Source organism: Oncorhynchus kisutch, unplaced genomic scaffold (assembly GCF_002021735.2).
Source record: "Oncorhynchus kisutch isolate 150728-3 unplaced genomic scaffold, Okis_V2 scaffold3880, whole genome shotgun sequence".
Lineage (NCBI taxonomy): Eukaryota > Metazoa > Chordata > Actinopteri > Salmoniformes > Salmonidae > Oncorhynchus > Oncorhynchus kisutch.
The window spans coordinates 265,652-277,470 of NW_022265825.1; the positions used below are offsets into that span (position 1 = coordinate 265,652).

At 38.0% G+C, this 11,819-nt stretch overlaps 1 protein-coding gene across 1 annotated transcript in view; it reads right to left on the minus strand.

The window, feature by feature from the left end:
• Nucleotides 1–9,049, minus strand: part of LOC116372067 (histone deacetylase 9-B-like) — a 114,420-nt gene extending 105,371 nt beyond the window's left edge. Inside the window, exons 1-2 of the mRNA XM_031821145.1 lie at nucleotides 8,915–9,049; nucleotides 7,633–7,841 (exon numbers count right to left, since the gene is read on the minus strand). The gene's annotated coding sequence lies outside the window, so the exon portion shown is untranslated. The remainder of the gene's footprint in view (nucleotides 1–7,632; nucleotides 7,842–8,914) is intronic.
• Nucleotides 9,050–11,819: the final 2,770 nt, after the last annotated feature.

The following is an 11,819-nucleotide window of genomic DNA, read 5'->3' on the forward strand; positions in this document are numbered from 1 at the left end:
ATATAGTCTCCCTACTGTCTGATGTATAGTAACTGTACTGTCTGCTGTATAGTAACTGTACTGTCTGATGTAGAGTAACTGTACTGTCTGATGTATAGTCTCCCTACTGTCTGATGTATAGCTACTGCACTGTATGATGTATAGTAACTGTATGATGTATAGTAACTGTATGATGTATAGTAACTGTACTGTCTGATGTATAGTAACTGTACTGTCTGATGTACAGCAACTGACTGATATATAGTAACTGCCTGATGTACAGTAACTGTCTGATGTACAGCAACTGACTGATATATAGTAACTGCCTGATGTACAGTAACTGTCTGATGTATAGTAACTGTCTGATGTATAGTAACTGTCTGATGTATAGTAACTGTACTGTATGATGTATAGTAACTGTATGATGTATAGTAACTGTACTGTATGATGTATAGTAACTGTCTGATGTATAGTAACTGTCTGATGTATAGTAACTGTCTGATGTATAGTAACTGTATGATGTATAGTAACTGTACTGTCTGATGTATAGTAACTGTCTGATGTATAGTAACTGTCTGATGTATAGTAACTGTACTGTATGATGTATAGTAACTGTCTGATGTATAGTAACTGTCTGATGTATAGTAACTGTCTGATGTATAGTAACTGTACTGTCTGATGTATAGTAACTGTATGATGTATAGTAACTGTATGATGTATAGTAACTGTACTGTCTGATGTATAGTAACTGTACTGTCTGATGTATAGTAACTGTACTGTCTGATGTATAGTAACTGTCTGATGTATAGTAACTGTATGATGTATAGTAACTGTATGATGTATAGTAACTGTACTGTCTGATGTATAGTAACTGTACTGTCTGATGTATAGTAACTGTATGATGTATAGTAACTGTATGATGTATAGTAACTGTACTGTCTGATGTATAGTAACTGTCTGATGTATAGTAACTGTCTGATGTATAGTAACTGTACTGTATGATGTATAGTAACTGTCTGATGTATAGTAACTGTATGATGTATAGTAACTGTACTGTCTGATGTATAGTAACTGTATGATGTATAGTAACTGTCTGATGTATAGTAACTGTATGATGTATAGTAACTGTATGATGTATAGTAACTGTCTGATGTATAGTAACTGTCTGATGTATAGCAACTGTCTGATGTATAGTAACTGTCTGATGTATAGTAACTGTATGATGTATAGTAACTGTCTGATGTATAGTAACTGTCTGATGTATAGTAACTGTCTGATGTATAGTAACTGTCTGATGTATAGTAACTGTACTGTCTGATGTATAGTAACTGTATGATGTATAGTAACTGTCTGATGTATAGTAACTGTCTGATGTATAGTAACTGTCTGATGTATAGTAACTGTATGATGTATAGTAACTGTACTGTCTGATGTATAGTAACTGTACTGTCTGATGTATAGTAACTGTCTGATGTATAGTAACTGTACTGTCTGATGTATAGTAACTGTATGATGTATAGTAACTGTCTGATGTATAGTAACTGCCTGATGTATAGTAACTGTCTGATGTATAGTAACTGTATGATGTATAGTAACTGTCTGATGTATAGTAACTGCACTGTCTGATGTATAGTAACTGTACTGTATGATGTATAGTAACTGCACTGTCTGATGTATAGTAACTGTACTGTCTGATGTATAGTAACTGTACTGTCTGATGTATAGTAACTGTCTGATGTATAGTAACTGTACTGTCTGATGTATAGTAACTGTCTGATGTATAGTAACTGTACTGTCTGATGTATAGTAACTGTCTGATGTATAGTAACTGTATGATGTATAGTAACTGTATGATGTATAGTAACTGAACTGTATGATGTATAGTAACTGTACTGTATGATGTATAGTAACTGTACTGTATGATGTATAGCAACTGTACTGTCTGATGTATAGTAACTGTCTGATGTATAGTAACTGTCTGATGTATAGTAACTGTACTGTCTGATGTATAGTAACTGTACTGTATGATGTATAGTAACTGTACTGTCTGATGTATAGTAACTGTACTGTATGATGTATAGCAACTGTACTGTCTGATGTATAGTAACTGTACTGTATGATGTATAGTAACTGTACTGTATGATGTATAGTAACTGTACTGTATGATGTATAGTAACTGTACTGTATGATGTATAGCAACTGTACTGTCTGATGTATAGTAACTGTCTGATGTATAGTAACTGTCTGATGTATAGTAACTGCACTGTCTGATGTATAGTAACTGTACTGTATGATGTATAGTAACTGTACTGTCTGATGTATAGTAACTGTACTGTATGATGTATAGCAACTGTACTGTCTGATGTATAGTAACTGTTTGATGTATAGTAACTGTCTGATGTATAGTAACTGTACTGTCTGATGTACAGTAACTGTCTGATGTATAGTAACTGTCTGATGTATAGTAACTGTACTGTCTGATGTATAGTAACTGTACTGTCTGATGTATAGTAACTGTATGATGTATAGTAACTGTATGATGTATAGTAACTGTCTGATGTACAGTAACTGTCTGATGTATATTAACTGTATGATGTATAGTAACTGTATGATGTATAGTAACTGTCTGATGTATAGTAACTGTCTGATGTATAGTAACTGTCTGATGTATAGTAACTGTACTGTCTGATGTATAGTAACTGTACTGTATGATGTATAGTAACTGTACTGTATGATGTATAGCAACTGTACTGTCTGATGTATAGTAACTGTCTGATGTATAGTAACTGTCTGATGTATAGTAACTGTACTGTCTGATGTACAGTAACTGTCTGATGTATAGTAACTGTACTGTCTGATGTATAGTAACTGTACTGTCTGATGTATAGTAACTGTCTGATGTATAGTAACTGTATGATGTATAGTAACTGTACTGTCTGATGTATAGTAACTGTCTGATGTATAGTAACTGTACTGTCTGATGTATAGTAACTGTCTGATGTATAGTAACTGTATGATGTATAGTAACTGTCTGATGTATAGTAACTGTACTGTCTGATGTATAGTAACTGTCTGATGTATAGTAACTGTACTGTCTGATGTATAGTAACTGTACTGTCTGATGTATAGTAACTGTATGATGTATAGTAACTGTCTGATGTATAGTAACTGTACTGTCTGATGTATAGTAACTGTCTGATGTATAGTAACTGTACTGTCTGATGTATAGTAACTGTCTGATGTATAGTAACTGTACTGTCTGATGTATAGTAACTGTACTGTCTGATGTATAGTAACTGTCTGATGTATAGTAACTGTCTGATGTATAGTAACTGTATGATGTATAGTAACTGTATGATGTATAGTAACTGTACTGTCTGATGTATAGTAAGTGTACTGTCTGATGTATAGTAACTGTACTGTCTGATGTATAGTAACTGTACTGTCTGATGTATAGTAACTGTACTGTCTGATGTATAGTAACTGTCTGATGTATAGTAACTGTACTGTCTGATGTATTATAACTGTACTGTCTGATGTATAGTAACTGTACTGTCTGATGTATAGTAACTGTACTGTCTGATGTATAGTAACTGTATGATGTATAGTAACTGTACTGTCTGATGTATAGTAACTGTACTGTCTGATGTATAGTAACTGTACTGTCTGATGTATAGTAACTGTACTGTCTGATGTATAGTAACTGTATGATGTATAGTAACTGTCTGATGTATAGTAACTGTCTGATGTATAGTAACTGTCTGATGTATAGTAACTGGCTGATGTATAGTAACTGTATGATGTATAGTAACTGTCTGATGTATAGTAACTGTATGATGTATAGTAACTGTCTGATGTATAGTAACTGTACTGTCTGATGTATAGTAACTGTATGATGTATAGTAACTGTCTGATGTATAGTAACTGTATGATGTATAGTAACTGTCTGATGTATAGTAACTGTCTGATGTATAGTAACTGTCTGATGTATAGTAACTGTCTGATGTATAGTAACTGTCTGATGTATAGTAACTGTCTGATGTATAGTAACTGTCTGATGTATAGTAACTGTCTGATGTATAGTAACTGTACTGTCTGATGTATAGTAACTGTCTGATGTATAGTAACTGTACTGTCTGATGTATAGTAACTGTACTGTCTGATGTATAGTAACTGTACTGTCTGATGTATAGTAACTGTACTGTCTGATGTATAGTAACTGTACTGTCTGATGTATAGTAACTGTCTGATGTATAGTAACTGTCTGATGTATAGTAACTGTCTGATGTATAGTAACTGTCTGATGTATAGTAACTGTCTGATGTATAGTAACTGTCTGATGTATAGTAACTGTCTGATGTATAGTAACTGTCTGATGTATAGTAACTGTCTGATGTATAGTAACTGTCTGATGTATAGTAACTGTACTGTCTGATGTATAGTAACTGTACTGTCTGATGTATAGTAACTGTCTGATGTATAGTAACTGTACTGTCTGATGTATAGTAACTGTACTGTCTGATGTATAGTAACTGTCTGATGTATAGTAACTGTCTGATGTATAGTAACTGTACTGTCTGATGTATAGTAACTGTACTGTCTGATGTATAGTAACTGTCTGATGTATAGTAACTGTCTGATGTATAGTAACTGTACTGTCTGATGTATAGTAACTGTCTGATGTATAGTAACTGTACTGTCTGATGTATAGTAACTGTCTGATGTATAGTAACTGTACTGTCTGATGTATAGTAACTGTCTGATGTATAGTAACTGTACTGTCTGATGTATAGTAACTGTACTGTCTGATGTATAGTAACTGTATGATGTATAGTAACTGTCTGATGTATAGTAACTGTATGATGTATAGTAACTGTATGATGTATAGTAACTGTCTGATGTATAGTAACTGTCTGATGTATAGTAACTGTCTGATGTATAGTAACTGTCTGATGTATAGTAACTGTCTGATGTATAGTAACTGTATGATGTATAGTAACTGTCTGATGTATAGTAACTGTATGATGTATAGTAACTGTATGATGTATAGTAACTGTATGATGTATAGTAACTGTATGATGTATAGTAACTGTCTGATGTATAGTAACTGTATGATGTATAGTAACTGTCTGATGTATAGTAACTGTCTGATGTATAGTAACTGTCTGATGTATAGTAACTGTATGATGTATAGTAACTGTCTGATGTATAGTAACTGTATGATGTATAGTAACTGTATGATGTATAGTAACTGTATGATGTATAGTAACTGTATGATGTATAGTAACTGTCTGATGTATAGTAACTGTATGATGTATAGTAACTGTCTGATGTATAGTAACTGTATGATGTATAGTAACTGTCTGATGTATAGTAACTGTCTGATGTATAGTAACTGTACTGTCTGATGTATAGTAACTGTCTGATGTATAGTAACTGTATGATGTATAGTAACTGTCTGATGTATAGTAGGATATTGATGGACCATAAACACATTCTATACATAATTACATGATTTATATTGTTACTGCCTATATATCTACTGTACGTATGAAACTGCTTTATGTTGTTGAAACTCATTCTATAATGCATTTCAATTTGTCAAGTTAAAACTGATTACTGTTGGTGAAAATGCTGGTTAAATTGACGGCACACATTTTCAATGTGTGAAATTCAATGTGTGAAATATGACTAACTTCAGAGGTTCTCATTTCGGTTCGCATATTGGCAATAATTACATAGCAAAATATGATCTGGGTTTTTTTGCTCCTAATTTTCAAATTGTTCGATTAGTAATGTTATTTTTTACACAGTCATGTTATAAAGCACATGACTGTTGACTACTGTGCTGTATATCATTCCTCTGACCAGTGTCATCATACATACTTCCTCTTCCTCCATCCCAAATGGCACCCTATTCCCTATATAGTGCAACTACTTTTGACAAGAGCCCTAAGGGGAATAGGGTGCCATTTTGGACACATCACTGTTGTGAACCTCATTACTCCCAAACCCTACACTCTCACATGACTTTAACTGTCATTAGTCTGGTGAAAAGGCCAACAAGGGGGCTCCCCAAAGGCCATTTCATATCAATAGGAGAATAATAAAAAGAACAAAATGTTCAGCATTTCTTCTTTCAGTTCCCTTACATGTCCCTCTCTACATTACAGGTCAGGTTTCAGTAAGATGTGAGGGAAACACAGCCAGACACACTGTATAACAAGGCATCAAATCAAACCTGCTGTGGAGACATCTACTATATCAAAGGAGTGTTTGTGGAACAGAAACTATGATGACCAAGTCATTCAACAACAGGCCTTTAGTTTCAATTCCCTCTCAACTACAAGGCAATGCACACTTCTCTTTACTGTGACAAGTCCCATTTGAAACAATATCTAGGTCCTAAATGGCACTCTATTCACTCGACAGTGCACTACTTTTTACCAGGGCCCATGTTCAACAAGTGCTGTTCCAACTGGTTGAATGAACACATTCACAGGCATTATTCTTTCCTGTGTACAATGTGTCAAAACAATAAACAATTATCATCAAACTCAGTAAACACATTACATTACATTCACTTTGCATTCACAGTGTTATCGCAGAATTGGACCGACAAGTAAAATATCCAACTAGACATGAATGTATTGTCAGTGTGTGTTGACTAGCAGCACGTACTGTGCTGTGCCTCATTGGATCTGACTTGCCAATGTGCTTAGTGATATGGCCACACCTCTACGGACGTACATTATCATAATCTACAAGTGACTAACAATACCTGTCAAATCAACGTGTTCCGTCCCTCTGTATTTAATCCAACAAAAATGTTTTAATCTAAGCAACATTTTGGTACCATGAAACTGAGGCTGCATCCCAAATGGCGTCCTATTCCTTATATAGTGACCAGCTCTGTCAAATGCAGTGCACTATATAGGGAAAAGGGTGCCAATCAGGATGCACTGTGTCAAACATACTGTAAGTACATGGAGCTGTTAAAATGACTCGGTCCATCCATGACACAGCTCAGATGGTACCTGCCCCCTCAAGCCATCTGAACAGCACAGAGTGGACATCTGTGAGCCCTCGCACTGCCAAGAAAAAGTCTGATGTAAAATTATCATCAATATTCTGAGGTGGAGAAAAGACTGAAGGGTCGTTTGCACGTGGTCTGAGAAGGGCTTTCATATCAAAACACATGAGCATTTTGTTCTTGTCACAGTTGAAAATATCAAGTGAATACTGGTCCCCGCTTCCTGTGTTTTCTCATTACCACGCCGAAATAACAGTTGGCTTTTGTCAACATCTGACACCTCGAGACAGAACATTGGCAGATACAATAGCTTCATAAAACCTGAAATTTACTCAGAAATCCAATCACAGCCATCTAGCAGCATGTCTGCCAAAAGGTTCCATAGGAAACTTGGCAACTCAAACACTAGAGTCAACAAGACAGTCAAATATGCCCTTTCACCAAAATCACAACATCCCTACAGCCAATGCTGATTGATATTTCATTGAGCTGTCCACTCTTGGATTTAGAGTCAAATCTGAAAAAATATTTTAAAATTACAAGGAATCAATGTTGACATCCTGTTTTTGTATCTTAAGATACTTTTTATTGTGTAGGGGGAATGGGGGGATATCACTTACCACTAGCTGGATCTGTTGGTCGTATGGTTGTCTGTGAGACGTAACGCTCGTAGGCGATCAGCCAGGATGACCGTGGTGGGTTTATAACTCTGCAGATTTTTTCTTCTGTGCTGTTGTCCTGTCTTTGCTCTTTGGCTATTTGACTAGAGAAGCTGACTGTAGAACAAGAGATCCACAGATATTATGATGCTGATGAGAATGGACCATCCCTGTAACCAACAGGTGAACAATCTAGATAAGGGATAATACAGATATACTGATAGTGTGTATTGTAAAGCCACACATACGCACACACACACACATACACACACACACACACATACGCACACACACACACACACATACGCACACACACACACACACACACACACACACACACACACACACACACACACATACACACACACACACACATACGCACACACACACACACACACACACACACACACACACACACACACACACACACACACACACACACATACGCACACACACACACACACACACACACTCACCACATGAGGTGGGTGGCACCTTAATTGGGGAGGAAAGGCTTGTGGTAATGACTGGAGCAGAATTAGTGGAATGGTATCAAATACATCAAACACATAGTTTCCAGGTATTTAATGCCATTCCTCCCCTCAGTAGCCTCTACTGACATACATAGACATATAAACCTTATGTAAATGCATTTAAACAACCACTTTTTAAGTCAGCTGCTTAACACCATGTCTATCTATCTGTGGAGATAATAGCAGAGATGATACTGTTGCAGGCAGCTAACTCATTGTTACTTCAGTCACGTCTGGTGGTGAGATCATACATGTGGGCATTGGTCTATTTATAGTCTGGCTGTGGTACTGCTTGGAGACAGAATCAATGCGCATGGCATTTTATCTGTCTATCAGCGTAAAACAATAAGGGGGACAATATCGGGTAGTTTATGCTCCTGCAGATTAATGTGAAGTATGTGCAATATGAATTCAGTTAGGTTATTATTAAGTAAAACATTTTGGGATCATGTAATAAACAGCCTCTTACATAAGAAAGCAAGTGGCAAGATACAGGTGGGCTGTGAATGAAAACATGGAAGTCACTTTTGAACTGTGATAAAATACAATTAAGTTCAGACCAAGCTAGAGTTGACAGAAATAGGCTAAATAACAGTAATACATTCCGATTCAAATTAGTAAATTCTCTACTAAAAACATAATGTTTGCTACTGTACCGACCTGGTGCACTATTGTATCTCATTGCAAAGATTTGACACTAGCTATCTTACCTTCTGTACAACAAAACCACGTTGAGTTGAGAAGAAACTCGGTTGGATGAATTTGGCAACGGTAAAGTGAATTTAGTACCCTGCTCGAAGGCAGATAGAGGGCTTCGGGTCAGGCGAGCGCCGTGTTTTAAAATCGAAGCGAATAGAAATGCTCAGTGTCTAAAAGCGGTATGACGAATGGGCTAAAAATAACTACGAGGAGAGAGCAGGAGCGGTACAATCAAAATTATAGCCTATGCGGTATTGAGGGATTGTAGACATAGCAACGGTGTTTATAAATACATGTGGATATAAAGTGATGTTATATTTCAACCTCTACACGATTGCACTGGATAAAGAAGAACTAGTCTTAAAAATCATGCCCTGTTACAGGTGCCAGTGAATATCTTGATAACAGATTACCCTACATACATTTAAATAATACTAGACTACCTTGTGATTGTGTTTTTACTTTGTACTGTTATTACAATAGATTGCATGTCACAAAGGAATGTTATTAATGAGTGATAGGGTTTATATTGAAGTTTGTCTTTGTGAGAAAGTGCAGTGAGTATGCTGCAGAGCAGGCTGCTTATGTTCTGTTGGTTTGGGCTGTCTGAGGTGTCTGGGGTCCACTGTGGTGGGCGGGAAGCTGTGGTCTGTGTATGTGTATGGGTGGCGGGGGTGGTTGTCCTCAGGGCCACTGAAGAGAACTTTCTCCCCTGGGTGTCTTGTGGCAACCTGGTCTCAGAGCATATCGTATTATTCTATAGGATGATATGTTACGTTTCGTATGGTATGAATTCATTTGTGGCTGTCCATCACTCATTTCGTATGATATGGTACCAATTACAATTAGTATTATATGTTATGAATTTGCAAAATGTACAATGTGTTATAGATTTGTAAATGCATGATATGTTACGAATTCTAGCTAGGTGGCTAACGTTACCGAGCTCGCTAACATTAGCTAGTCTAGCGGTTGGGATTAGGGTTAGGGTTAAGTTTAGGAGTTAGGTTAAAGGGTTAATGTTATGGTTAAGGTTAGGGGAAGGGTTAGCTAAAAGGTTTGAGGTAAGGGTTAGCTAACGTGCTCCACAAGCACTTCGTATTATTCTGTATGAAAATCCAAGGCTAGCTTTTTTCAAACAGAAGTTTGCATCCTGTGGCTCTAACTCCAAAAAGTTTTGGGACACTGTAAAGTCCATGGAGAATAAGAGCACCTCCTCCCAGCTGCCCACTGCACTGAGGCTAGGTAACAATGTTCCCAACGATTAATCCACGATAATCGAGAATTTCAAAAGCATTTTTCTACGTCTGGCCATACTTTCCTCCTGGCTACCCCTACCTCTGCCAAAAGCTCCACACCCCCCGCAGCAACTTGCCCAAGCCACCCCAGCTTTTCCTTCACCCAAATCCATATAGCAGTTCTTCTGAAAGAGCTGCAAAACCTGGACCTGAACAAATCAGCTGGGCGAGACAATCTGGACCCTCTCTTTCTAAAATGATCTGCCTCCATTGTTGAAACCCCTATTACCAGTCTGTTCAACCTCTCTTTCGTATCGTCCGAGATCCCTAAAGATTGGAAAGCTGCCGCGGTCATCCCCCTCTTCAAAGGGGGTGACACTCTAGACCCAAATTGTTACAGACCTATATCCATCCTGCCCTGCCTTTCTAAAGTCTTCGAAAGCCAAGTTAACAAACAGATCACTGGCCATTTCGTATCCCACCGTACCTTCTCTGAAATCCGGTTTCCGAGCTAGTCATGGGTGCACCTCAGCCGCGCTCAAGGTACTAAACGATATCATAACCGCCAAGAGACAGTACTGTGCAGCCGTCTTCATCGACCTGGCCAAGGATTTTGACTCTGTCAATCACCGTATTCTTATCGGCAGACTCAGCAGCCTTGGTTTCTCAAATGACTGCCACGCCTGGTTCACCAACTACTTCTTAGATAGAGTTCAGTGTGTCAAATCTGAGGGCCTGTTGTCCGGACCTCTGGCAGTCTCTATGGGGGTACCACAGGGTTCAATTCTCGGGCCGACTCTTTGCTCTGTATATATCAACGATGTCGTTCTTGCTGCGGGTGATTCCCTGATGCACCTCTACGCAGACGACACCATTCTGTATACTTCTGGCACGTCTTTGGACACTGTGTTAACAAACCTCCAAACGAGATTCAATGCCATACATCACTCCTTCCGTGGCCTCCAACTGCTCTTAAACGCTAGTAAAACTAAATGCATGCTTTTCAACAGTTCGCTGCCCGCACCCGTTCGCCCGACTAGCATCACTACTCTGGATGGTTCTGACAATGTGTGGACAACTACAAATACTTAGCTATCTGTCTAGACTGTAAACTCTCCTTCCAGACTCATATTAAACATCTCCAATCCAAAATTAAATCTAGAATCAGCTTCCTATTTCACAGCAAAGCCTCCTTCACTCACGCCGCCAAACATACCCTCATAAAACTGACTATCCTACCGATCCTTGACTTCAGCGATGTCATTTACAAAATAGCCCCTAACACTCTACTCATCAAACTGGATGCAGTCTATCACAGTGCCATCCGTTTTGTCATCAAAGCCCCATATACCACCACCACTGTGACCTGTGTGCTCTCGTCGACTGGCCCTCGCTACATATTCGTGGCCAGACCCACTGGCTCTAGGTCATCTATAAGTCGATGCTAGGTAAAGCTCCGCCTTTTCTCAGCTCACTGGTCACGATAACAACACCTGCCCGTAGCACGCGCTCCAGCAGGTATATCTCACTGGTCATCCCCAAAGCCAACACCTCATTTGGCCACCTTTCCTTCCAGTTCTCTGCTGCCAATGACTGGAACGAATTGCAAAAATCACTGAAGTTGGAGACTTATATCTCCCTCACTATCTTTAAACATCAGCTATCTGAGCAGCTAACC